We start from the raw sequence: 26,898 nt of genomic DNA on the forward strand, positions 1-26,898 counted from the left end.
ACAACTCACAGGGTAACAAATGTCACTTGAGGTGTCCTGGAATTCTTTTAAACCAGGCTTGGGACATGGTCCAAACCTGTTAGAAACTGCTGAGAGCTGAAAAACCAAGTGGGAGCTGCAGCAGTGGTGGATTTGGTTCATGGATAAAAGTGGGAATGTGAATGGGATAATCCTGATTATGGTTCCCCATGACCTTTAGTTCAGGTAGGGTGGCTTTTTGAGGAATAATGACTCCCCTAACCCATTAGGAATCTACAGGAACTTCAGTGATGTCACGGAGTTACTGCACACTCAGATCCCTTGATCAGCGCTTGATTTTATATTTAATATTAATTTATCCTGGTTTAACTGGACTGAGCAGGATCAGCAGCAGAACTTCAGGAAAATGAGGGGTGGCTGGAGAAGCACCAAGTTATTCCTGAGGCTGGGCCAGGGCATGTGAAGGAGGGCAAGAACCTGGAACTGGAGTGTGCCAGCGGGAGAGACGTGGAGGTGGGAGGAGGAGGTGGAGGTGAAGGAAAAAGGAGAAGGAGAAGGAGAAGGAGAAGGAGAAGGAGAAGGAGAAGGAGAAGGAGAAGGAGAAGGAGAAGGAGAAGGAGAAGGAGAAGGAGAAGGAGAAGGAGAAGGAGAAGGAGAAGGAGAAGGAGAAGGAGAAGGAGAAGGAGAAGGAGGAGAAGGAGAAGGAGAAGGAGAAGGAGGAGAAGGAGAAGAAGGAGAAGAAGGACTGGCTGAGCATCTCGTGGATGTGCCTGTGGCAATCAGAGAATCCCACAATGGTTTGGGTGGGAAGGACCTCAAAGCCCACCCCGTGCCACCCCTGCCATGGACAGGGACACCTCCAAGCCCCATCCCACCCAGCTCTGAGCCATTTTAAACTCTCAGTTCAATCTTGAATGGATCAGTTACTGATCCCCCTTCCCTGAAGATGCACAGGAGATCAAATAGGAGCTGCTGAGATGGGGAAACCAAGCTCTGCTCTCCATATGCCCGAGGAATATAAATAGCAAGCAGGGTGGGAAGCGAAGTCTCCTTTAGGAACATCGCTGATGCAAAGTTGGGTTTGTTCCCAACTTCAGAAGTGAGGAGCAGGAGGAGGAATGAAAGCTGATTGCAATCTGATGGACGCGGCTCTCTTATCTCTGCATTCCCAGAGCGGCTTCACGTGAGAGCAGCTCCGCAGCCCTGTGGAAAACACGAGCTGAGCTCCCACCCCGGCAGCTCCCCGGGCTCAGGGACCTCCTCTGGCCCAGCTCTGTTAGGAATCAACAGCAGAGCTGCAAAACCAGGATGGAATCCTAGGAGATTCCAGCCCTCTGCTCCACCTTGTGCTTCCCGCCGTGTCCTGCTCTATCCCAGAACCTCTCCCACATCCAAACACCTCCAGGCCTTCCCAAAGTGACTCCCTAGGGAGGTTTGGAGATAAAGGCTCTGCAAAGCTCTCCTGGACTCTTCAGGAAGGATGTCTGGTGGAATGGCTCCCCAGGGAATGGGCACATTCCCAAGGCTGCCAGAGTTCCAGGAGTGCTTGGACGACGCTCCCAGGGACAGGGTGGGAATTTGGGGTCAGGATCAGGATCCTTGTCATGGATTCTCCTCATGGCAAGGGTTGGAACGAGATGATCTTTGAAGTCTCTCTCACCCCAAGCCATTCCATAATTCCACGATCCTTGTGGGTCCAGCTCTGGACATCCTGCCCAAGCTTCCCACTGCTGCACACGGAAAACATTTTAGGGAGAGAGCTCCTGGGCCGGGGGAATTCTTCAGTGGAGGAGCTCACCTGCTGCACCTGCGTGAGCAGAAGCAGAGCTGAGATTCACAGAATCCTGAGGCTGGAAAAGACCCCTAAAATCAGCATCTCCAGGATATTCCAGAGATGTTTCATCTCCCGGGATGGGGACTCATCCACTGCTCCCTGGATAAGGAGCAGGAGACGTTTCCATCACCCCAAACTCCACGTTCCGGAGCGATGGGAAACGCAGCGGGAGCGACGTCCAAGTGAGCTCAGAGAAACGCCTGGGATGAACTGACAGCTGGGGAAGAGGGAAAAACAGGGAGAACACAAACCCCACAAAGCTTGGGGCTAAAAAAGGCAGCCAGGCAGCCTGGAAAACTCACAGAGGGCCAAAAATCTGCAGAACGCCTCAGTGCCCTTTCCCTGCACAGCCAGAGGCGGCGGGGATGGTGGGAAGGGGAGCAAATCCCTGGAATTTGGGGCTGGAAGGATGAACTCCCCATCTCAGCTCCTGCCTTTCCACAGAACAGAGATGGAGAGACAGGGAATTGTTTTTCCAAGGCAGCTGCAGCCCTCGGAAGCGCCTGGAAGAGGCTCCGTGTGTGGCACCATAAACACACAGGGATGCCCCTTGAAGTGAGATCCCGCAGGGAATTCTGCTCCCAAAAAACACGGAATGAGGAGACTCCCCGTGGCTTCAGCTGCTCCTCCGGCATGGATCTCGTGAGCCGCCCTCGAGCCTGGATTTGATCTCTTTTCCCTGTGGAATGTTTCCCTTCAGCATCCCAGGTCAAAGGCAGAGGCAACACCAAGCGCTGACACTGCCCCGAAAACGCTGTGTGGACCAGACAGGGCTGTTCCCAGGATGATGGAATTCCCTGGATGAGCCCCTTGGAAAGGCAGGAATGGCGACCCCAGACCCCGTTAGGGCTCCTGTCAGCAATGCCACCCCTGCTCCCAAATCCTGAACTTTCCCTGCAGACACGGGGCTGGTGAATCCCAGCAGGAATTCCATGCAGCAGGAGCCCCTCCCGCTGCCAGCATCCCGAGGATCTGGATGCCCCCTACGGTGCCAGCACAATGAAATCCATCCATCCATCCCATCCACGGGACACTCCCCTTCCCCAAATATTCCCAAATATCCATCTCCTCTCCCCCTTCCCCTCCCAGCTCCTCGGCAGCTCTGCAACGTTTCAATTTGGGAAGCTCCGGGCTCCCAAATCCAGCGGCTGCTGCCGCTTCCCATCCTCTGACAGCCCCGGCTGGGTTCCTGTAAACACCTCCCCAGTGCAGCCATTCCAGGGGGGGTTTCTAAGTGAGGAAAAACCCACGAGGGAAATTGGAATCCTCCAACCCTGGCCAAGAGCTGAGCGGGAGCTTCCCGAGGCACCCCCAATCCCCGCTGCCCGCCCAGGGAAGGGAGCAGGGATGAGGACGGGAGGTGGAAGGAAGGCTGTTTAATCTCTTCTTGATTCCCAATAATTATTTAAAGCTGCCAGGGACCTTGTTTTGAAAAACCCACTGTGTGCACTCCATATATCCCGCTCGCTCTGACACGAGGAATTAGAAAATTCCAGCTCCATCAAAACGGCTTTCGGGCGGATTTCGCTGCTCTGGACTTTCTCAGGCTGCAGACAATGCAATAAAAGCTCTCCCTAAAACAATATTCCTCCGTATTTTAACAACACTGGGGGAATATTTCTTCTGTTCTGGCTGTTTGCTATGACAAACTTTCCAGCCAATGCCAAATCTCAGCTTTAGCTTCCCAGCAAGGCTCGGGAATTTGGGATGCTGGGATCGGCAACGAGCTCTGAGCAAACCCAGCTTTGAGCCTGTGCTTGGTTTCCTCTGAAGGTGACTCGGGCACGCTGAAGGCCTCTCCTCAACAGGCCTGGTTTGCTCGCCCAGGGCATGAAAAAGAACATAAAAATTGAAAATACACTTTAATAGTGACCGAGGGTTTCGCTCCGAACCGAAAATGAAAAATTAATGTGGATGTGATGGTGTTTTCCTTGGTCACTGCTGTGTTTTTCCAGTCCTCCGTGTGTTATTCCAGGCCATTTTATGGAGAGGCATTATTTGCTCAGCTGAATTATTCCCACTTTATCCCCTCTGATTCAGACATTTGTTGGATTTCTGGACAATGGCAGCTCCTTGTCAGAAATCAGAGAGGATTTATGGAGATTTCTTCTGAAAAAGTCGTTTTTGCCAAGGTTGAATTGACCTGAAATTCATTTTTAATTTTAGGGGTTTTTTTTTAGTTTGTGGACTTCCAATCACTGGAAGTGCCCAAGGCCAGGTTGGATGGGGCTTGGAGCAACCAGGAATCCCCAAATTAGGAAGTTTTAAATAAAATTATTGGGGTGCTGAGCAAATCAGCCTCATCAGAGAGAATCTGCACCAAACAGTGAGTCACACCTTACGTTGCAAAATTCTCCCAAAAGCCGCCCTGAAATCCTCATTTAAGCTCAACTCCTTCAAACCTCTGAGATGACACAGAATTAATTCATTGAGAGACCAAGAATGGAACCTGAGCACTGCAGGAGTGGTGCTGCTGCTCCATCCCTGCACTCCAGACACACCTGGGAGCAAGGAGAAGGCTCTGGCACGATTTCCTTTCTCTAAAACATCTCAGAAAACGTTCTGAGCCAAAGCTGAGCCTTATCAACACCACAAATTCCCAAAATTATTCCTGCCCAGTTATCCTTGTCTCTAATTCCATCCTCACACGTCGCTTTTTCCCTTCACCTGCCATTTTCACACCTAAAGAGAGCAAAAAGCAGCTCAGATATCAACAGCTGGAGCACGGCCCCTTCTCTGCAGACTTCTGCCCTTCCCAAACCTTCACATTCCCTGTCAGTGTCTGCTCCCAAAAATCCTCATAATTCCCCAAGACTTGGTTTTAACCCCAGAAGTCACCTGGCAGCACCAGCAGAGGAGGAATCAAGGGAAGGAATGTGGAGGAGGAGCAGATTTCCAGGAGGACATTCCCATATTTCACCACAGTCCTTGGGGAGGTGGTGCTCAGGTTGTCCTTGAGGATCAGCTCAGATCCCAGAACCCCTGAGGTTGGAAAACCCCTCCAGGATCACCCAGTCCAAGCCATGCCCGATCCCCACCACTGAGTGCCACCTCCAGGAATTCCCTGGACACCTCCAGGGATGGGCACTCCAAACCTCCCTGGGCACTTCCATGAGGAAATTCCTGCTGGAGCCCACCCTGAGCCTCCCCTGGCCCAGCCTGAGGCCGTTTCCTTTTGGCAACTTCATCTGATGGACCTGAGCAAGGTCAACACCTCATTCCCAAGGCCGTTTTTCCAAATTAATTTGCTTTTCCCACAATGGCACAACACGAGGAAAGCGCAGCAGGAGATCGGGTTGGGGATTCAGGAAGATTTCTCCATGGGAAGGAACTGGACAGGGCAGGGGTGGTGTCCCCATTACTGGAGGGATTTCAAGCCCTGTGGATGTGGCACCTGGGGGCACGGGCAGCGGTGGCCCTGGCAGGGCTGGGGCTGGTTGGGCTCTGTGATCTCCAGGATCTCAGAGGGCTTTTCCAGCCTCAGCCATGCCACGGCTCCAGCAGCATTCCCAAAGCAACCCCAGGGGCTGCACATCCACGTCCTGCCCATCCCTCCTGCCCTCCGCAGCTCCAAGGACACCCGGGACACCCCCAGGGGCTGCCACTTCCATGGGGGAGCTGAGGGATCCCCCAGGAAGCTCCAGAAATCTGGGCCAACAACAGGAATGCTGGAGAATCCCTGGGATCACTCAGGGCCTGATTTTCCATGCGCTTCCCAAAGAGCTCCTCCCTGATCCCAGCCAGGAGCTGCTCTTCCCCAGCTCTCTCATTCCAAAGGCTGCTCTGGAAAAAGCCCTGGTGCTTCCCAAGGATGGACACATGTGGAGCAGGGCCGGGGGCATCCGCTAATTTGGCTCCTGCTCGGGATCACCAAGGTCAGCAGCAGGAACCCAGAGGAAAATGTCAACAATCCCGGCCTTCTCCGGGGGGGAGAGGCCTTGGAAAGGCTTTTTTTCCCCTGCCATGTGTCTGGTTTTACACTGTTGGTTTTGGCTCTTCCAAGGAAGGAAATTAAATGAGCAGCTTCTTTTTTTATCCTTCTGGAATCCTCCAGAGGAAGAGAGGCCGAGCTGAGGCTGCAGGAGGATGCCGGGGCCTTTGCTCCGGCCACACAGTTTTTTGTCAGGGCTGGTGTAGAATTCCCAGTCCCTCCAGAATAACTCCCTGCAGCTGTCATCACCCACACGCCAGGTTCCCAAAAAAGGCTCCAGCCACAGATCTCCCTGGGGAAAGAGCACGGGGCCGTGGGTGCTGCGGGCTGGGAAGCAAAGGGCAGGAGGACGTCCCTAAATCCCACCCTCCAAGATGCTCTTTGGGGCTTCACCTCCTTCCCAGAATCACCAAAGCTGGAAAAGACCTCCAAGAGCATCAATCCAAGCATTGGCCCAGGATTTCAGGCTGCTCTGCCGACACAATTCCACTTCCAAGCCCGTGCTCCAAACCCTAAGGAGGTTCTGGCCCAGGTGTGCAGCTCCTGAGCTGCTCCCCCACAGCCACGCGCAGGTAACGCTGCAGGAATTCCTGCAGCACGGGATTCCTGCTGCTGGCACGGCTGCAGCAAATCTTCCCAGCTGCCTGGGCCCGCTCCAAGAAAAGGCTGAGTTAAAATTTCCATGCCAAGAAATTCAATTCTCGCTCCGGGACCGCAATAAGAACTTTTAAAGGTCTGAGATACACGGAGGAAATGGTGCAAAGACAGGGAAAAAAGGGAATAGGACGGGTAAGATTCCCAGGAAAGCAGGAGATAGGGTTGCTTTCCAAGCTGGAGTTAAGAGGTCTGAGCTACCAGAAGTCATCAGAAGCAGCAGGGAGCCAGACAAGGTGCAGGAACAACCTTCCTTGGACAGAGCAATCCTTCCTTTTCCAAGAGAAATCCAACAGCACCGGGGGTGGTTTTCATTTAGAGCCCATTTACCTTTGTGGGAGCCAAGGCAGATACAGACCCTGGGATTTAGGAACAGCTCCCAGCTCCCTAAAAACCCCTGGCAGCCTTCCCACTGTCTCATTTCACTCTGCTCCGCCGTGGTTTCTTCTGTTCTGGCCTCTTTCCTCGCCCTTGCCCTTCCTAAATCCCAACTCCTCATTCCCTCGTCTGCCACCTCTCCTTGTCTGGCAATTCCTGCTGGGATTTCTTCCTTCCAGAAGCCCAGAAGGACGGGGCTGTTTCACCTCTAAATCCAGAATTGTTACGTAAGTGCCCCTGGCAGGAGCTCCGTGCTCCGTGCACGGGGTCGCTCGCAGCAATTTGGGATTTTAATAGACATCAAAACAGGAAAACATTCCCAGTTATGCAATCGGAGCCGTGATTGAAACCAGAAGCAGCCACCAGCTCCCAAAAAAAGAATTGGGAGCAGCCAAGTGGTGTTCACACAGCTCGGCACTGCTGCTCCCTCCCTCTCCATCCCACAATTCCCACCATTTGTCTGGAGCCAAATCCAGTTCCCTGGGACAGGGCCTCTGCTGCTGCTCTTGGTCAGCAGCTGCTTCCTCATGGAAGCACCTTCCCAGGTGCTCTTCCAACAGGGACCTTCCCAAGTCACCTTTGCTCCTCCCAAACCCTCCTGCAATATTCCGACTCTTTTCCAGGCTCTAGGAATAATTTCTGAGGTTTGAACCTTCCAAATTCAGGGCACAAACAGCTCAGGAGCCAGTGGTGAGCTCACCCCTGTTCTCCCACCACCTGAGCTCTCGTTTCCCAAACACCAGGGAATTCTCCCTCCGTGATTTCCACTGCTCCCTCCCTCTCCATCCCAGAATTCCCACCCTTTGCCTGGAAGTCAACCCAAATCCCTGGGACAGCACCTCTGAAGTTGCTCTTCCAACAGGGACCTTCCCACACCCCCCCACCTCGCCTCCTCCCAAACCCCCCTGCAATATCCCAACACTTTTCCAGGCTCTAGGAGTAATTTCTGAGGTTTGAACCTTTCAAATTCAGGGCAGGAACAGCCCAGGAGCCGCTGGTGAGCTCATCCTCATCGCTCTCCCATAACCTAAGGACAAGGGAAAAGCTCTCATTTCCTCAACACCAGGGGATGCTCTCCCAGTAATCCCCACTTTTCCAGGCTCTCACTAGTGCCAGGACACTGCCCAGCCTCCCTGGAACAACGGGATGGAGCAGCTGGACCCTGCACCAGTCAGGAATTCCAGGGATTAAAGGAGCTCTCTGTGATTGAGAGGCGGCAAACGCAGGAGGCAAACGTTACCAAACGCCAAAAATCAGGGGAATCAGCAAAAATCAGTGGAGGAATGGGATAAAACTCCAGGATTGCCTTTGTGGCTTCTTCCCACGAGGACTGGAACAGGAACAGACCGAGGCAGAAAGGTCATTTAGTGGGATGAGGAGGTTTGGAAAAGCCACAGGCAGGGGATGAGCCGAGGGCCAGACAACAATGGCAGGAGATCTCAGCGTGCCAGAGCTCGGGATTTAAATCCGGGATCAGCACGAGACTCCCAAACTTCTGGGGTCAGCAGGTCTTGGGTGAGGAGTCAGCTGCTCAGAGCCTGCAGGGTTTTCAGGGAGCAGCAGGATGAGGAGAGGATGCCGTGGGAGGATCCCAAGTGTCACCTGAAGGTGACACCAAGCAGCTGCCAGGCCCATCACAATCCCTGGGAATCATGGAACCATGGAATGGTTTGGGCGGGAAGGGACCTTAAGGATCATCTCATTCCACCCCCCCAGCCATGGGCAGGGACACCTCCCACCATCCCAGGGTGCTCCAAACTGGCCTTGGGCACTTCCAGGGATGCAGAGGCAGCCACAGCTTCCCTGGAAAACCTGTCCCGTTATGGATATCCCAGCTGGCTAATTCCATTCAAGGAAAACCCAGCCTGAGAACTCCAAGAGATCCCAGAAAGTTGTGGCTGACAGGGGAGTGCCACAGTGCAGGAGCCAGGAGAACACCAGGGCTCAGGACTCCTCCAGTGCTCCCTGGAGTATCCCAAACCTAACTTTTAGATGGATTTTCCAGGTCCTGTTGAAGCCGCAGGCAGGAGTGATCAGACCCAACCCCTGCAGGCAGCACATCCCTGGGTGCATCCCTCACTCCCTAAACAAAAGCTGCACTCAGAGTTCTCAGGTTATTCCCCTATTCCCAGAACACAGAATTCCAGGGGAAAAGTGTTCTTCACCCAGTCGTGCCCTGCAGAATTGAAAAGGAAACACAAGGGGCTCAGCTCAGAGCTGGCTTTGCCCCTGAACCTGCCCCAAACTCTTCTGGGAGCCATCCTGCAGGTTGTCACCCCCTCAGTGGCCACACAGGGACAGTTTGAACGCCGCCACAGCACGCAAGCCTGCCCCAAATTATCCCCGAAAACATCCCGCAGGAATTTCACAGGGGATGAACAACAAACGAGGAGAAAATCCAATTATTCCTTGGGACTGGAAGACGAAGGTTCAGGGAGGGGGTTCTAATTAGCAGGAGCAGGGTGCAAAAGCTGCTGGGGTCACTGCGTTGTGCAAGCCATGCTTGGAGAGCTGATGTCCCCAAAGCAGCAAATGGGTTCCTTCTGCTCCAGCCCAGGCCTCGTAAACAAACTCATTATGCAGCATCTTGAAAGGAGTAAACAAATAGTTGGCATCTGAGAGCAGAGCTCTTGCACAACCTCACCCAAACTCCTGCCCGGCTCGACGGGCGCTCCGAGCCCCCGCGGTGCCGGGGACACCGTGGGGACACCGTGGGGACACCTCGGGGACACTGCAGGGATACCTCAGGGACACTGTGGGGACACTGTGGGGACACCTCAGGGACACTGTGGGGACACCGTGGGGACACCTCAGGGACACTGCAGGGATACCTCAGGGACACTGTGGGGACACCTCAGGGACACTGCAGGGATACCTCAGGGACACTGTGGGGACACCTCAGGGACACTGCAGGGATACCTCAGGGACACCATGGGGACATTGTGGGGACACCTCAGGGACACTGTGGGGACACCGTGGGGACACCGTGGGGACACTGCAGGGATACCTCAGGGACACCATGGGGACACTGTGGGGACACCTCAGGGACACTGCAGGGATACCTCAGGGACAGCACGGGGACACTGCAGGGACAGCACGGGGACACCGGGGGGACACCGTGGGGACACTGTGGGGATACCTCAGGGACAGCACGGGGACACCGTGGGTACACTGCAGGGACACTGCAGGGATACCTCAGGGACACCACGGGGACAGCACAGGGACACCTCGGGGACAGCGTGGGGACAGCACAGGGACAGTGTGGGGACACCTCAGGGACAGCCTGGGAACACCGTGGGGACAGCACAGGGACACCTCAGGGATGCCACGGGGACACTGCAGGGACACCTCAGGGACAGCGTGGGGACAGTCTGGGGGGAACACAGGGACACCTCGGGGACAGCACGGGGACACTGCAGGGACACTGTGGGGACACAACAGGGACAGCACGGGGACACCTTGGTTACAGTCTGGGGGGAACGCAGGGACACCACAGGGACACCTCGGGGACAGCATGGGGACACTGCGGGGACAGCACGGGGACACCTTGGGGACACTGCAGGGACACCTCAGGGACACCGTGGGGACAGCACAGGGACACTGCAGGGATACCTCAGGGATGCCACGGGGACAGCACAGGGACACCTCAGGGACAGCGTGGGGACAGCACAGGGACACTGCAGGGATACCTCAGGGATGCCACGGGGACAGCACAGGGACACCTCAGGGACAGCGTGGGGACAGCACAGGGACAGTGTGGGGACATGGCGGGGACACCTAGGGGACAGCACGGGGACACCGCAGGGACACCTAGGGGACAGTGTGGGGACATGACGGGGACACCTAGGGGACAGCACGGGGACAGAGTGGGGACATTTCAGGGACACCTCGGGGACACCTCAGGGACACCGTGGGGACAGCCAGGCCCGGTGCTGCTGGATGTGCCACCAGCAGGAGCTTCTGAACCCCTCCAGGCTGGCGGTGCCACCAGGGCACGGCGCAGGGTGGCACCAGGCCCTGTGCCCGGCCTGGCCACTGCCACCCTCTGGCCCTGCTGGCACGGCCACCAGCACGGCCACTGCAGCCCGGGAGGAGCCCCTGGTGCTGCAGAGGGCAGGGCCAGGGAGCCCAGAGGGGACAGGGGACACTGTCCTGCCCCAGGGGACATGTCCCTGCCCCAGGGGACACTGTCCATCCCCAGGGGACACCATCCTGCCCCAGGGGACACTGTCCATCCCCAGGGGACACCATCCTACCCCAGGGGACACCGTCCTGCCCCAGGGGACATGTCCCTGCCCCAGGGGACACTGTCCATCCCCAGGGGACACCATCCTGCCCCAGGGGACACCGTCCTGCCCCAGGGGACACCAGAGCAGGGCAGGAGATGCCAGCACTGCCCCTCCGTGCCCGGGAGCCCTCTGGGCCCAGGCCACAGGTGGGGAACACCACCGTGAGAGGCTCCCGATCAAAGATCCCAAAATCTGGGAGATCCGAGTGATCCCAGGGCGCTGCCGAGCAGCAGAGCATTCCCTGGAGAGAGCACATCCAGATCCCAAACTCAACATCCAGAACACTCCCTGGAGAGAGCACATCCAGATCCCAAACTCAACATCCAGAACATTCCCTGGAGAGAGCACATCCAGATCCCAAACTCAACATCCAGAACACTCCCTGGACAGGGCACATCCAGATCCCAAACCCAACCCCAGAGCATTCCCTGGACAAGGCACATCCAGATCCCAAACCCAACCCCAGAGCATTCCCTGGAGAGAGCACATCCAGGTCCCAAACTCAACATCCAGAACACTCCCTGGACAGGGAATGCCAGATCCCAAACCCAACCCTAGAACATTCCTTGGACAGGGAATGCCAGATCCCAAACTCAACATCCAGAACATTCCCTGGAGAGAGCACATCCAGATCCCAAACTCAGCATCCAGAACATTCCCTGGAGAGAGCACATCCAGATCCCAAACTCAACATCCAGAACACTCCCTGGACAGGGCACATCCAGGTCCCAAACCCAACCCCAGAGCATTCCCTGGACAGGGCACATCCACATCCCAAACCCAACCCCAGAGCATTCCTTGGACAGGGAATGCCAGATCCCAAACCCAGCCCCAAATCCTCCCCTCCTCTGCCCGTGTGGGGTTTTCCCCATTTCAGGGTATTTCGTACAAAATCTCAAGGCCTAAACAAAGACAGCCTCAAGCAGCGCCACGGCAGCTGAAGAGCCTGGTGGGGCTGGAGATGGAAACTTCCTTCCTCGGAGGGTTTTGGTGTCCTACAAACCCTGGGCAGCACCATAAGCAACCCAGCTGGGAGCAGCCCTGAGCAGAGCAGAGGTGACACCACCCACAGCCCAACCTCAGCCCTGGTGACGTGTCCCAGTGCCACCAGCCCGCGTCACCGCCCGGGCCACAGCGGTGGCTGATGAGCACCATCATAAAACCATGGAATACCCCGAGCTGGAAGGACCCACAGGGATCACCCAGCCCAACTCCCGGCCCTGCACAGGCACCCCAGCAGCTGAGGGTGTAACAAAGCCAGTTCCAAGGGCAGCTGTCCCACAGCGTGACCTTCCTGCCGAGTCCAAGCACTTGGACAACCTCCTTGGCCACAGACTCCGGGTTCTGGCCAGAAGTGGCCCAGGGTTACGGGATCCTGCTGCTCCCATGGGATCTCTGCCACGTCCCCATCCAGCAGGAAGGGCAGGATCCAGCAGGATCCCAAACACAACCCACAGCACCTGGAAGGATTAGCACAGGTTTGTGCCAGACCAAGGAATTCTCCTCCGGGCTCTCTCAGGGTGAACGTCTGGATTGTCCTTCAATCGCTGGACAAGACCAGCTCTGCCTCCATAAATCCCCTCATTGCCCATGAAGTGCTGCAGGACCCCCTGGAGCCCCTTCCTCAGCTTTTACTCCATGGAAGCACCTCCAAACACGTTATCCCAGGTCATTCCCTGGGAATTCCTCCCAGCTATCCCAGGCTTTTCTCCACTTCCCCACGCACGAGCAGGAAGGGGGGTGGATGTCCCAGAGCAGGACTGGGTTCACTGCGGCTGAGCAGGGACAGGGACACATCAGGCACTGGGACCTGCTCTGGATGTGACAGCATTCCCAGACTGCCCGCAGTGCACAGCACTCCCTGCACCTCATCCCAGGGAGCAGGCAGCCAGCAGAGCCCAGCAGCCGCGTCAGCACCAAATTTGCACTTTTATGGCAAAAGCCTCTGGCACAGAACGGATAAAACGAATCCATGAGGAGGTCACTTCCTCCTCTTGGGCCCAGATTTCGTTGCCAGCCTCCCAGCGCTGGTGCTGCAGGTCGGGAACCTCCACGGGGGGACCCAGGAGGGGGTGGGACAAAAACCTGCCCCGAAAAAACCCCGCTGGCACCAAAACCCAACAGAGCCAGCGAGAGGTGACAGAGGCTGGTCATTCCCACAGCTCTGTCTCATCCCCCAGCCCCTTCCCAAGCTCCACGGGCTCCATTCCTGGGTGATTCCCTGCTCCAAGCCTCGGCCACCCCAAATCCTTACCCGTGAGAAAGGGAGCGGGAGGGCTCCGCGCCCGCCCGCGTCCCCCGGCGCGCCCCGGCAGCCCCGCGAGGTTCTTTATCTCGTTACTCTAATGCAAACAGACTTCTGTGAGCTCTTTCACATCCAAAATTTCACCATTGCGGCGACCGCAGGCCTGGCAGCCTCTCCCCCGCCTGGAAAGGGAACAAACTTCCCAATCACTTCTAAATAACCATTTCAAGAGCACAGCTTTTCTTCTTTCATCCCACAAAAGGCAGAAATTTTGCTCGGGACCGCAAGCTGTCAACTTCCCAGCAAACCCCAAATCCCACTTAACTCTCTATTGTAAACAGTGTAGTATTGCGCTCCCACATCAATAAATAACATTCCTGAAGGAATTATTTCTGTGTTTGATTCACATTTGTTCTGCATATGCCACTGAGCCCAAGGTATTCACAGCGTTCGGCTCCTAAAAGCCTCGGCTTTCAAAAGGGCCGCGCGCGAGGCACCGGGGCGAACCCTTCCCGGGGGATTGTGTGAGCCAGGATGAAATCCCAAATCCAGGATGTCATTTCTGGGCCCCCCCCCCGCCACCACCACCACCCCAGCTCCTTCAATCCAGGATAAAAAAATGAAATGGCTCCAAAGTGCCCCTCAATGGGGTTGTTGAGCTTCAGGGCCCACGTGGGGCTGGCAGCGGGAGCCTGGGTGTCCCACTGGATGTTGGCCCTTCCTGGTCTGCTCCAGAGGGACCAGGATCCTCGGGAGAGGGATTTGGGGTGTTGTGGGTGAGGCTGGAATGGCCCTGCCCTGACCCCTCTGTGCCCTGGGCTGATCCCAAAGGAAAGGTGGGAATTGTGTCCCTGTGCCCACCTGCAGAGCTGCCCCAGCCCTGGGGCCAACAGCAGGAGCACGTGGAGCTGCTGGAGAGAGCCCAGAGGAGAACCCGGAGCTGCTCCAGGGCTGGAGCCAGGCTGGGAGAGCTGGGAATGTTCCCCTGGAGAAGGGAAAAATCCAGGGAATGCTCAGAGTCCCTGAAGGGGCTCCAGGAGAGCTGGAGAGGGACTGGGGACAAGGGACAGAGGGACAGGAGCCAGGGAATGGCTCCCACTGGGAAAGGGGAGATTGGGCTGGGATCTTGGCAAGGAATTGCTGGCTGGGAGGGTGGGGAGGGGCTGGGCTGGAATTCCCAGATTTGCTGTGGCTGCCCCTGGATCCCTGGCAGTGCCCAAGGCCAGGTTGGATCCACCTGGGATGGTGGCAGGTGTCCCTGCCCATGGATGGGTGGCACTGGATGGGCTTTAGGGTCCCTTCCTGCCCAACCCATTCCATGATTCCATGACCACAGATGGGCAAAGAGCAAAGCAGTTCCTGAGGGCTCTGAAAGACCTCAGAATAAAAAGCTGCACCAGGAGAGAGGGATGAAGGTGGGAAATGGGAGTAACTTGGGTTGCAGAAACCCAGAAATTATCCCAAATCCCTTTCCGTGGATTGGCAGGAGGCTCCTTTGCCTTCCCACAGGTGTTCCCTCACCAAACCTGCAGGGAAGATGCTCCAGAGCCATCTCTGCATGAGCAGAGGCCTCAATCCCACACAAGTTCCACCCCTGCCCCTTCCCCACTTGGAATTCCCAAATGTGAGCAGCACGGGGATTAACCCAGTGGAAATGAGGAATCCCTTCAGCCCCCGCTGCCGATCCGCCATCCCCGGCGCCCGCCCGGCCCCGGGATGGGATTTGGGATTTGGGATTTGGGATTTGACCATTTCAACTCTCCACAGTGGGCGTCTGTCTCGCTGCACTAACAAAGAATTCCTCGGGAAGATTTCGGAAACAGAAGGATTATTTAGCCACCCACACACAGGCAAAATTAACCAGTCATGGAAATTCAAGATAATAAATGCCATAATTTTGCCTTTAACTTCACAATTTTTTTTTTTTTATCCTTAAAAGTGAATGTTTCTAATTTATGGAGAGAGAGAAAGAGGGGGGGGGGAAGAAAAAGAATAAAAAAACCCTTTCATTACTTTGTTTTTCCATGGATCAGAACTCCCCAAATATAAGGAATTAACACGCTAATGTAAACACCCGTCTGCTCGTGGCGCTGGAACAGATTTACCCAGGCACTACAAAAGGCTGCCCCTCACTGATTACCAACCCCAACTGGAGACTTTTTGTACAAAAACAACCCTATAAAGCTTTTTTTTTTTTTTTTTTCATCTAAATGAGAAAGTGGCTGTGCTGCATTTTTCCCAAAGCTGGAAAGGATGAGCTACACCTCTGGAGATCACAGGGATGGGAAAGGCGAGGGACCCTGGAAGGGATGTGACACCTCACACGTCAGCCTAACGCAGTCAATGGGGATGGGAAAGAAAAAAATGAGGGATTTGGGAGCATCAGAGCTGCTGAGGGAGTTTCTAAAGGATTGGAGGCTCCTGACTCCTGGATTTTGGTGTCCAGGACAAGCCCCAGCAGTGCAGGCCCGGAGATCCCATGGTTCTCCAGCAGCTAAAAACAAACTTATTCCATTCATTTCCTTCAGCTACAGCTGTCCAAAGGCTCCCCTGGGCTTCCCACAGAACCAGAAAGGCTGGGAAAGCCCTCTGAGATCATCGAGTCCAGGTTTTGACCGAATAGCCCGTCCCCACTCAACCCTATCCCAAAGTGCCACATCCACTTGTCCCTGAACGCTTCCAGGGACGGCGCCTCCACCTGAGGAGCTGCTCCAGAGCTTGACCACTCTTCTAGCAGAGCAGCTCCTGCTCAAACCCAACCCCTCCCCACTGATCCCTTGGAATTCAGCCTCCCAAGAACCCAAATGTGGCCAAATCCCCTGGGATGGCCACACGAGGGACACCACAGCAGCCCCTTGACTGCCACGTCCACGTCCAGAGGATTCCCCCAGGACACACTCCTGCCTTTCCTGCTTCCCTTGCTCATTCCTGGGAAGTGCTGAGCCCCCAGCAGGGCCTGCCCTTCTCCCCACCTGGCTGAGAATTTGTGTGATTGCAGCACCAGCACCATCAGTTCCTTTTTCCTTTCCTTTTCCTTTTCCTTTTCTTTTCCTTTTCCTTTTCCTTTCCTTTCCTTTCCTTTCCTTTCCTTTCCTTTCCTTTCCTTTCCTTTCCTTCCTTTCCTTTCCTTTCCTTTCCTTTCCTTTCCTTTCCTTTCCTTTCCTTTCCTTTCCTTTCCTTTCCTTTCCTTTCCTTTCCTTTCCTTTCCTTTCCTTTCCTTTCCTTTCCTTTCCCCTTTTTCCTTTCCCCTTTGCCCTTTCTCCTTTGCCCTTTCTCCTTTGCCCTTTCTCCTTTCTTTTCCTTTCCTTTCCTTTCCCCTTTTTCCTTTCCTTTCCCCTTTTTCCTTTCCCCTTTTTCCTTTCCTTTCCCCTTTTTCCTTTCCCCTTTCCCCTTTCTTTTCTTCTTTTTCCTTTCCTTCCCTTCCATGGATGCTCCCTCATCCTGCAATATCCAGAGTGACAGGAGCCAAGGGAAGAGCAAAGCTCCTGGATGAGACTGGAAGAAACAACAGAAGAGGAGCTGGATTCTCACAGACACCAGGAGGGAAGGAGAACCCACCTCAGGAACGGCCGTGGGATGGTGTAAAATAAAATAAATCCTGGCTCCAATACAAAGCCCAAGTTTGCCTCCAACTCGAGGTCTCCCAATCCCAGCCCCCTTCGCTCTGCCCGTAACTCAGAAGGAGGAATGATTTAAAAATTGGTTTTTACAAAAAAAAGAGTTGATTCAGTCCGAGCAGTCAGTGAAGGGAAGTTCAGCCCCGGATCTCCGGCGGGTCGGGACATAAGGGATTGATTGCTCCAGCTTGGATAATCTCCACGGCTCCCAGGCCCCACTGAAGTGGTTTCCAAGAGCTAAAGCCTCGGATCAGCCTGTCAAAGCCTGGGAAAGCCACAGAGAACACGCTGGAAGTGGGAGCCTGCCCTTGGAAGCCCAGAGCGTGCACACACCGAATTAATAACGCAGCGGCAACCCCGAGCTGCTCCCCCAAGCCCACCCCAAAGGCCCCGCACCCCAACGCCCCCACAGCCCCTTCCCTGCAATTAAACCCCAAGAGAAAGGAAAAGTCCGGGTGAAATCTGATTTTTCACGCTCTAAGTGCACTTAGGATCAGAGTTGTTGGGTTGTGAGGACCAAACCCCTCTTTTCCAGCACAGGAATGTGGTCAAAGCACCTCCCATGGGAACAACCCCAAATCCCATCCCCAGTGCCAAGGCCTCGAGCTCAGCTCTGGGAATTCCTCTGTTCCAGTGCACAAACCTGACCTGCTCAGCTGGAATTCCTAAAGCAGGGATAAAATTAAAAAAAAAAATAAAATAAAAATAAAGAAAATATATAAATAAAATTTAAAAAATTAAAATAAATATAAAATAAAATAAATATCATATAAAATAAAATAAAATAAAATAAATAAAATAAAATAAAATAATAAATAAATAAAATAAAAATAAAATAAAATAAAATAAAATAAAATAAATAAAAAACAAAACAAAACAAAATAAAATAAAATAAAATAAAATAAAATAAAATAAAACAAAACAAAATAAAATAAAATAAAATAAAATAAATAAAAATAAAATAAAATAATAAAATAAAATAAAACAAAATAAAATAAATAATAAATAAAATAAAATAAAATAAATAAAGTAAATAAAACGTGCCCTCAGCCCAGAGCACTGAGGGATAATTCAGATTTAGGAGCTGGCCGCGCTGGTTTGGAGCGACATCACAGCGACTGGAGCCTGACAGATAAGAACAGGCAGCAAAACCCAAGCTCAATCCTTCCAAAGCCTCTGCCACGGGAATGGGCTGCACGTCAGGCAGGACACGCCTGTGATCCGCTGGATGTCACCACGGCACAGAGCCCAGAGCGGGGACAGGAGCTCTCGCCAGGAAGGGCATTTCTGTGGCTTTCCTCTCTTTATTTCTGCACCTGTGGAACCCAAATCAACTGGAACCCAAATCAACTGGAACCTGAATCAACTGGAACCCAAATCAACTGGAACCCAGAACAACTGGAACCCAAATCAACTGGAACCCAGAACAACTGGAACCCAAATCAACTGGAATCCAGAACAGTTGGAATCCAGAACAACTGGAATCCAAATCAACTGGAATCTGAATCAACTGGAATCCAAATCAACTGGAATCCAGAACAACTGGAATCCAAAACAGCTGGAACCCAGAACAACTGGAATCCAAAACAACTGGAACCCAAATCAACTGGAACCCGAATCAACTGGAATCCAAATCAACTGGAATCCAGAACAACTGGAATCCAGAACAACTGGAATCCGAATCAACTGGAATCCAAAACAACTGGAATCTGAAACAACTGGAATCTGAATCAACTGGAATCTGAATCAACTGGAATCCAGAACAACTGGAATCCAAATCAGCTGGAATTCAGAATAACTGGAATCTAGAACAACTGGATACCAAATCAACTGGAATCCAGAACAACTGGAATCCAAAACAACTGGAGTCCAAAACAACTGGAATCCAGAACAGCTGGAATCCAAAACAACTGGAATCCAAATCAACTGGAATCCAAATCAACTGGAATCCAAAACAACTGGAATCCAGAACAACTGGAATCCAAAACAACTGGAATCCAGAACAGCTGGAATCCAGAACAGCTGGAATCCAGAACTGGAATCCAGAACTGGAATCCAGAACAGCTGGAATCCAGAACAGCTGGAATCCAAAGCAACTGGAATCTGAAACAACTGGAATCCAGAACAGCTGGAATCCAGAATAGCTGGAATCCAGAACAGCTGGAATCCAGGGCCAGGTTGGACACTGGGGCTTGGAGCACCCTGGTCCAGGGGTGCTGTCCCAGCACTGGATGAACTTGAAGGTCCCTTCCAACCCCAACCACTCCACGGTTCTCTGATTAACTGTAGAAATTGCTGCCCTTTAAGGAACTTGAGCCAAGTTGCTCTTTTTTATTTTTAATCTTCTGCTCCTGATGACGTGGGAAGGGGACAGAGGGAAACCAGGGCCACCAGATCCCCCTGTGAAGGAGAATCCCCTACAAAGCCCGGCCTACCAAGGCCTGCTCACCCCATAAATGGATTTTGTCAACCTTTCCACAGCAGAGACGCACTCAGCCCATATGGAATCCTCCTTCAGCCTTCCTAAAGCAAACCTGGGGCAGCGAAACCAGAGCCTGGACCCAAGTTATGCCCTAAACCCAGAATTCATCACCTGCCACTTCCTTTAGAATGCAAACAAGGAGTTATTGGGGCACCAGGACCAGAGAAAATCCCACATTTCTTGACCAGGAGCGCAATGATCCAAGCTGACCCCTCACGGCCACAGCAGTTCCCCCACGCTCCTGCTCCAGGAAATTCAGGCAAAAAGGGATTGTTGGAACCCTAGATGCTAAGAATTTTAGACTTTAGGTCTGTGAAAAGCACAGACCCTCAAGAGAACCCAGAGCTTCCAAGAAAGCTTCCAAAATTAATTGGTAACAATGGGAGTATGAGTGTATAGTTCGAATAGAAGTGTGTAATATCACCTAGTAAAAAAACATAGAGGTTAAAGTTTTAAAACATAGTAATATATAAAAGACAAGATGAGAGTTTTAGAGCCCTTCTTCTTCACAAGTTAAAGTAGTATTTTATGATTAGACCAAAAAGTCCACATTACCAGACATAAATAATTGGTTATTAAGTTAAAAATAAAAATAATGTAAATATCATTTCTTAAATAGATAGGTTTTCCTTAAAAGACCTTATCAAAATAAACACAGAGCCATTTCAGTAAAATACTGTAAAACTCACAACTTATAAGAGTATGATATAAATAAAAGATAATAAAATCCAAAAACAAAATGTCATCTCAAACACTTTCAATCCCAACCTGAAGAGAAAAAAAAAAAAAAAAAAACCCAAAACACAAAAAAAAAAAACAAACACAAAAAAAAAACACAAAAAAAAAAAAAAAACACCAAAAAAACCAAAACCAAACAAACAAAAAAAAATCAAGAAGGGGTTCGTGCAGTTCCAAGGGGTTTTCTGCAGGTTCAGGTTGATGCCAGGATGGAAAAGGAGCCCTGGGACTCCTCACCCGTCCCATCCCTGCTCTGGATGTTCCAAGGCTGAGCTGGGACACACAACTGACAAATCTCCACCAAATTACTCCAGAGCTGCCCCCACGAAGAACCATCAGGCGAGACAGGACAGGAAAAATCCATTTTTCCACATGGAAAACCAGACACTGAACAATCCTAGAGCCAAAGCGAGCAGCTGCCTCCGCCTTGCGCCAGCTCCGCGTCCTTGGACGTCCGTGTCCATCCTGTGTCCCTGCAGGAGCAGCCTGTGGCCACCCCACAGCCCCCAAAAATGGGCAGAAGGTGGAAAAAACCTCTTAGGAGGGCAAAATCTGAAGTGTCTCCTAAATAAAACTGTGACCGATGCCTAAATATTCCACAGGGATGGAAAAAACCCAAGGGGAGCCCAGCACCTGCCAGGTTGGTAGCCCTGAGCACAGCGGGGTGGCCATCGAGGACAGGACTCACCTGGGAGCCTCTCCCAGGGGGAATGGGGCAGGAGAAAGGACAAAGGGAGGCCAGCCGTGCTCCCAAAAACCATTCCAGGTGGCTGCAGGAGGAAAATTAACTAAATAACGGAGGGGTGGGCTTGGAAGAGGTGGATGAGGCACTGGTGAGCTCTGGGGAGAAGGCTGAACGCTCCTTCCGCCACCATTCCCTTGGGAATGCAACAGAAGTGTCCAGGAATGGGAATTCCAACCCAAACTCCAGCCACGGACACACCTGGAGGTGTCCAGGGATGAGGTGACCGAGATGTCCCTGCTCCATCTCCATCTCCATCTCCATCTCCATCTCCATCTCCATCTCCATCTCCATCTCCATCTCCATCTCCATCCCATCATGTGTTCCCTGCTTGCCTCAACCCCCATTCCCTTGGGAATGCAACAGAAGTGTCCAGGACTGGGAATTCCATCCCAAACTTCAGCCAGGGACGAGGTGACCGAGATGTCCCTGCTCCATCTCCATCTCCATCTCCATCTCCATCTCCATCTCCATCTCCATCCCACCACGTGTTCCCTGCTTGCCTCAACCCCCATTCCCTTGGGAATGCAACAGAAGTGTCCAGAAATGGGAATTCCATCCCAAACTCCAGCCATGGACACACCTGGAGGTGTCCAGGGACAAGGTGACCGAGATGTCCCTGCTCCATCTCCATCTCCATCCCACCACGTGTTCCCTGCTTGCCCGTGGGGATGGTGGGACAGGGCTGGAGCTCCACGGGGCTTTGTAAGCCACGGTGGGACCAGGGGAAGTTTCTGAGGTTTTCCTGCTCTTGGAGCTTGTCCAGCCTGGAAGAACTTGGCATTTCTCACCCCCCCAATCCCTCTGGAGTGAGACTCATCCAACAGCACCTTCTGGAAGCTCTCCAGCTCCCACCAGAGCCACTCCTGAGCCTTCCAGACACATCAGCCTCACCTTGAGAGGCAGAATCCCGGCCCTGGCCGCCAACATTTTCATCAGAATCCCAAAAAGCAGCAAAACGCAGCAAAAATCATCTCCAAAGGCCGCAGTGCTCTGTAGCCGAGCCCAGGAAATGTGGAAGGCATTAAAGCCTCACTTTCCCTCGGCAGAGGGGGAACGTGGACCTATAAACAACGCCTTGGAGGCATTTCAGCAGCTCCATCTACACAGGGGCCTTCTTTTACGATGATTTTTTAAGTCAATCAGAAATCGGCGGGGCCAGGAAGCCATAAATTCGGCTTAAAAGGGAGAAAAGCAAATAAATGCTTGGAGGAAGGGGAAGAAAAAGAAAATGGGAATCACTGGAGGCTTCCAAAGCCTTGTTTGTTTGTGATAAAGCTCAGCTGTACACAAGCTGTCCCAGCAGTGACATTTCCCTGCAGTGGCACCACGGGGAGCGGCGAGCAAGGGGGTCTGTCAACATTTTATCAGCAGCAACTGTTCCCAGCGCTTTACGAGGCACAAAAGCTCCTTCTCCTCAGCCTCGTGGCTGCTCGGGATGGGAAGGCTCTGACTCAGAGCAAATTACTGGGATTTAAAAACCACATCACACAGAGCGGGGCTTTGGTACCGGGGAGGGAAAGGGGAGAGGACGTGGCACCCAAAATCTGGAGTTCCGAGGGGAAAACGTCTCCCAAAAAGCTCTTTGGGGTATATGGAACAAGCTGGGGAGTCCCAGCGTGGACATTAAGGCTCCATAAGCCAAGAAATGATAAAATGAGGGAAATAATCCAATTAGCCAACTCATCCTGTCCTTATTTCTACATAAAATAAAAGCACAGTGTAAAATTAAAGACTCCAAGGTGGGCAGAGCTTTGCAGAGAAAATCCCTGCAGAGCAACAGGAGAGGAGGAAGATGGGATTTGTGGAATAAAGACAGAGAGTGCCTGCAGTGGTGTCCAGTCCTTGGCCACAATCCCACAGGAACTGCAGGATTGAGCCCCAGCGCCTGGGGACACCTGGGAGCACTCCCAGATTCCAGAGGTTTCCATAAAACAGGGAAGAGCCAGAGCCAGGGCTGGGCCACGTGCGCCCTCCATAAATCCCATCATCCCTGCCTGGGGGATGGGATTTCATTGTCCCTGCTGGTGGAAGAGCTAATCCAAGTCTCCCTGGATGGGATAAATCCGCATTCCAGGACCGTGATCTCACAGAAGAACCTCCCCATCTTGAGGCCCTGCACACAAAGCTCAGGGCATGGACAGGAGACTTCAGCACCTTCACCAGATCCCAAAGCTTCCCACCACGAGCCCTTCACTCCTCCCTGCCAGGCTGGAATTCCCAGATTTGCTGTGGCTGCCCCTGGATCCCTGGCAGTGCCCAAGGCCAGGTTGGATCCACCTGGGACAGTGGGAGGTGTCCCTGCCCATGGATGGGGTGGGAATGGGTGGGATTTGAGGTCCCATCCATGCAAAGCATTCCATGGTTCTGTGAAATCACCACATCCCAAGGACCCCATGGAAGAGTGGGACAAGGATGGTACTGCCCAGGTAGGACAGGGGGAGACCCGTGATGAGGTCAGGGGCTGGGGCATCCCAGAGGAAAAGGCTCCTGAAGGAACCTTCAGTCCCCACAGGAGGTCACCAGGAAGGTGCAGGAGCAAAACACGACTGGTCCTTACTGGAAAGCCCCCAGAGGTTCTGCAGCCTCATCCACGCAGGTTTCTGAGGTAACACCCCAAGAAAAGCCTGGCCTAAAAGTGGGAGCAGGAGGTTAAAGGAGACTTCCCCTGGCTGTGCCCTACAAACCAAACCTCGCGCTCCCTCGGGCTCCTCCCAGCTGGAGCTCCAGTGCAACACACGGGGCTGAGCAGCACCATGCAGGGTGGGCTCTGCACAATCCTGGAATGCCTTGGGTGGGAAGGGGCCCTAAACCCCACCCCATCCACGGCAGGGACAGCTCCCACTGTCCCAGCTGGATCCAACCCCAGCGTCCAACCTGGCCTTGGGCACTGCCAGGGATCCAGGGGCAGCCACAGCAAATCTGGGAATTCCAGCCCAGCCCCTCCCCACCCTCCCAGCCAGCAATTCCTTGCCAAGATCCCAGCCCAATCTCCCCTTTCCCACTGGGAGCCATTCCCTGGCTCCTGTCCCTCTGTCCCTTGTCCCCAGTCCCTCTCCAGCTCTCCTGGAGCCCCTTCAGGGACTCTGAGCATTCCCTGGATTTTTCCCTTCTCCAGGGGAACATTCCCAGCTCTGCCAGCCTGGCTCCAGAGCAGAGGGGCTCCAGCCCTGGAAGCACTTCCATGACCTCCTCTGGGCTCTCTCCAGCAGCTCCACTTTGTATTTCTCATTCCAGGCCATGAGATGCCTCCCAACAGACCACATGGAGGGTCAGGGCCGCTCCAACCTTCCAGGTTTGTGTCCAGCTCCGGAAGGCCAAGGAACAGCTCCTCTCCCTGTGCACTTTCTGCAGTCAGCTCTCCACGGGGAACGCCCCACGTGTGCATCCCTGGCCCCACACGAGCTCCCTTCCCAAAGGAGACCTGCAGTAGCTGCAAACACAAACTCTCCCAGCTGCAGCTGCACCAACAGCCCCACTCCCCAGCCACCCCTGAAAGGGGACATGTGGAAAACTCCCATTTACGGGGCCAGCGCCCCTCTGTGAAACAGCCAAGCGGGCACAGGTGGCCGATAAAAGCGCACTTCAACAGCCACGCTTGCAAAAGAAATTTATAAGAGTGAGCAAAGCTCGCAGCCTTTTAATTGCATGTCAAATGCTGGGCTCCGAGAACTAAACCAGATTCCTGCAGGCTGTGCCAAGTGCTTCCAGATATTCCGTGTCTGGAGCGGATCCCGCTGCTACCAAGGGGTTAAAACTCAGCCTCTGAGGCCGGGGAAGCTTGAAGGCAATGCCACCAACCCTGAAGGAAAGCAGAGAACGTTTCTGCCAGCTTTGTTCCAAATAAAAGGTTATTAAAAACAGCCCCAGCCGCTGTTAACAGGAACGGCCCGACGAGGAGACGTTTACAAAGCAGCTGAACTTGTAAATAAATGGAATTAATACCCAGCAAATTCCTTTGATCCACAGGACACGAATTCCCTTTCCCTGCAGAGCTGCTCATTAATAGTTCCATGTTCCACTTGTGTCACTCGCCAGCGAGCCCGAAGGAAAACACTTCAACTCACAAAGAGACCTCCAGCTCCTCCTGTGCCAGAGCATTTCTGGTCATGGAGATCTCCAGCTCCTCCTGTCCCAGTGCATTTCTGGTCACTGAGATCTCCAGCTCCTCCTGTGCCAGAGCATTTCTGGTCACAGAGATCTCCAGCTTCTCCTCTGCCAGTGGATTTCTGGTCACTGAGATCTTCAGCTTCTCCTGTTCCAGGTTCTCCAGTGCCAGTGCATTTCTGGTCACAAAAAGATCTCCAGTTTTTCCTCTGCCAGTGGATTTCTGGTCACAAAGAGATCTCCAGTTTTTCCTCTGCCAAGGAATTTCTGATCACAGAGAGATCTCCAGCTCCTCCTGTCCGAGTGCATTTCTGGCCACTGAGATCTCCAGTTGTTCCACTGCCAGAGCATTTCTGGTCATGGAGATCTCCAGTTTTTCCAGTGCCAGTGTATTTCTGGTCATGGAGATCTCCAGGTTCTCCTCTGCCAAGGGATTTCTGGTCACAAAGAGATCTCCAGATTGTCCTGCTCCAGGTTCTCCTGTGCCAGTGCATTTCTGGTCACAAAGAGATCTCCAGGTTCTCCTGCTCTAGATTATCCAGTGCCAGTGCATTTCTGATCACAAAGAGATATCCAGGTTCTCCTCTGCCAGTGGATTTCTGGTCATGGACATCTCCAGATCCTCCTCTGCCAGAGCATTTCTGGTCACAGAGAGATCTCCAGGGTCTCCTCTGCCAAGGGATTTCTGGTCACAAAGAGATCTCCAGATTCTCCTGCTCCAGGTTCTCCTGTGCCAGTGGATTTCTGGTCACTGAGATCTCCAGGTTCTCCTGCTCTAGATTATCCAGTGCCAGTGCATTTCTGATCACAAAGAGATCTCCAGTTTTTTTCAGTGCCTGTGCATTTCTGGTCACAGAGAGATCTCCAGCTCCTCCTGTGCCAGAGCATCTCTGGTCACAGAGATCTCCAGTTTTTCCAGTGCCAGAGCATTTCTGGAGATTTCCAGGTTCTCCTCTGCCAGTGGATTTCTGGTCACAGAGAGATCTCCAGTTTTTCCAGTGCTAGCAGATTTCCTGTCACAAAGAGATCTCCAGTTTTTCCTCTGCCAAGGAATTTCTGGTCACAGAGAGATCTCCAGGTCCTCCTGTGCCAGAGCATTTCTGGTCATTGAGAGATCTTCAGGTTCTCCTCTGCCAATGGATTTCTGGTCACTGGGATCTCCAGCTTGTCCTCTGCCAGTGGATTTCTGGTCACTGAGATCTCCAGTTTTTCCAGTGCCAGAGCATTTCTGGTCACAAAGAGATCTCCAGGTTCTCCAGTGCCAGTGGATTCTGGTCACTGAGATCTCCAGGTTCTCCTCTACCAAGGAATTTCTGGTCAAAAAGAGATCTCCAGTTTTTCCAGTGCTAGTAGATTTCCTGCCACAAAGAGATCTCCAGTTTTTCCTCTGCCAAGGAATTTCTGGTCACAGAGAGATCACCAAGTTCTCCTGTGCCAGTGGATTTCTGGTCACTGGGATCTCCAGGCTCTCCTCTACCAATGGATTTCTGGTCACAGAGATCTCCAGGTTCTCCTCTACCAATGGATTTCTGGTCACTGGGATCTCCAGCTTCTCCTCTGCCAAGGGATTTCTGGTCACAAAGAGATCTCCAGGTTCTCCTGCTCCAGGTTCTCCTGTGCCCGTGCATTTCTGGGAAGCCCTGGGGGAGGCTGATGGGGAGCAGCAGCAGCAGCAGGAAGAGGACACTGAGGGAATTCTCCACTCAGAGGCAGGTGAGGCCCTGGAATGGATTCCCAGAGCAGCTGTGGCTGCTCCATCCCTGGAGGTGTCCACGGCCAGGCTGGAGCACGCTGGGATAGTGGAAGGTGACCCTGCCCATGGAATGGGATGCATTGAAGGCCCCTTCCAACCCAAAGCACGCCGGGATTCCGGGATTCCTCTCAGCAAAGTGCTCACAGGTA

The 26,898-nt window shown here is 53.2% G+C and overlaps 1 protein-coding gene and 1 long non-coding RNA gene across 4 annotated transcripts in view; one reads left to right on the forward strand and one right to left on the reverse strand.

Moving 5' to 3' along the window:
• EXOC6B (exocyst complex component 6B) overlaps positions 1-26,898 on the reverse strand; it is a 332,472-nt gene that overhangs the window by 220,009 nt on the left and 85,565 nt on the right. The gene's annotated exons all lie outside the window — the stretch shown is intronic.
• Positions 23,034-24,826, forward strand: LOC128787661 (uncharacterized). Of its 2 annotated transcripts, none has more exons than XR_008430780.1 (3): positions 23,034-23,318; positions 23,396-23,497; positions 24,127-24,826. It is a non-coding gene; the product is annotated as an uncharacterized LOC128787661 (long non-coding RNA). The 2 variants fall into 2 exon arrangements; XR_008430779.1 differs by having other exon boundaries at positions 23,405-23,497.

The sequence above is a fragment of the Vidua chalybeata genome, chromosome 4 (assembly GCF_026979565.1).
Source record: "Vidua chalybeata isolate OUT-0048 chromosome 4, bVidCha1 merged haplotype, whole genome shotgun sequence".
NCBI classification, from domain to species: domain Eukaryota; kingdom Metazoa; phylum Chordata; class Aves; order Passeriformes; family Viduidae; genus Vidua; species Vidua chalybeata.